At 50.8% G+C, this 1109-nt stretch overlaps 2 non-coding genes across 2 annotated transcripts; both read left to right on the top strand.

Moving 5' to 3' along the window:
* Positions 1–292: 292 nt before the first annotated feature.
* LOC123178753 (5S ribosomal RNA) lies at positions 293–410 on the top strand. The gene has a single exon (XR_006489824.1). It is a non-coding gene; the product is annotated as a 5S ribosomal RNA (ribosomal RNA).
* A 288-nt stretch (positions 411–698) lies between these two features.
* On the top strand, positions 699–817 carry LOC123178752 (5S ribosomal RNA). The gene has a single exon (XR_006489823.1). It is a non-coding gene; the product is annotated as a 5S ribosomal RNA (ribosomal RNA).
* The last annotated feature ends 292 nt before the right edge of the window (positions 818–1109 follow it).

The following is a 1109-nucleotide window of genomic DNA, read 5'->3' as shown; positions in this document are numbered from 1 at the left end:
TTTTTTGCACCGCGTGCAAAACAAAACGCACGAGCGCGACGTATGTTTAGCACGTTTTATTATTTTGCACGTTTACGGTAAGTTTTAGCTCGCTGCTCATTATTCACGCGTCTAGCGGCGGCAAGCGTGTTCTGAAAGGGGTCGAAACCATGGTAAATAGGCACTGGTGCAGTTGAACCGTGGTAAAACTCGTCTCCGTAGTTGAGCGGGAGCGGCCAAAGGAATGTGCAATCGTGTGTGTAGTGGAGCTGGGAGGGGCAAGCATAAGGGACGAAGACGGGGGTAACATGTCGGATGCGATCATACCAGCACTAAAGCACCGGATCCCATCAGAACTCCGAAGTTAAGCGTGCTTGGGCGAGAGTAGTACTAGGATGGGTGACCTCCTGGGAAGTCCCATTTTAATTTTTTTGCACCGCGTGCAAAACAAAACGCACGAGCGCGACGTATGTTTAGCACGTTTTATTATTTTGCACGTTTACGGTAAGTTTTAGCTCGCTGCTCATTATTCACGCGTCTAGCGGCGACAAGCGTGTTCTGAAAGGGGTCGAAACCATGGTAAATAGGCACTGGTGCAGTTGAACCGTGGTAAAACTCGTCTCCGTAGTTGAGCGGGAGCGGCCAAAGGAATGTGCAATCGTGTGTGTAGTGGAGCTGGGAGGGGCAAGCATAAGGGACGAAGACGGGGGTAACACGTCGGATGCGATCATACCAGCACTAAAGCACCGGATCCCATCAGAACTCCGAAGTTAAGCGTGCTTGGGCGAGAGTAGTACTAGGATGGGTGACCTCCTGGGAAGTCCTCGTGTTGCATTCCCTTTTTAATTTTTTTGCACCGCGTGCAAAACAAAACGCACGAGCGCGACGTATGTTTAGCACGTTTTATTATTTTGCACGTTTACGGTAAGTTTTAGCTCGCTGCTCATTATTCACGCGTCTAGCTGCGGCAAGCGTGTTCTGAAAGGGGTCGAAACCATGGTAAATAGGCACTGGTGCAGTTGAACCGTGGTAAAACTCGTCTCCGTAGTTGAGCGGGAGCGGCCAAAGGAATGTGCAATCGTGTGTGTAGTGGAGCTGGGAGGGGCAAGCATAAGGGACGAAGACGGGGG

The sequence above is a fragment of the Triticum aestivum genome, unplaced genomic scaffold (genome assembly GCF_018294505.1).
Source record: "Triticum aestivum cultivar Chinese Spring unplaced genomic scaffold, IWGSC CS RefSeq v2.1 scaffold146574, whole genome shotgun sequence".
NCBI lineage: Eukaryota > Viridiplantae > Streptophyta > Magnoliopsida > Poales > Poaceae > Triticum > Triticum aestivum.
This window is presented reverse-complemented; position numbering and strand designations above follow the sequence as displayed.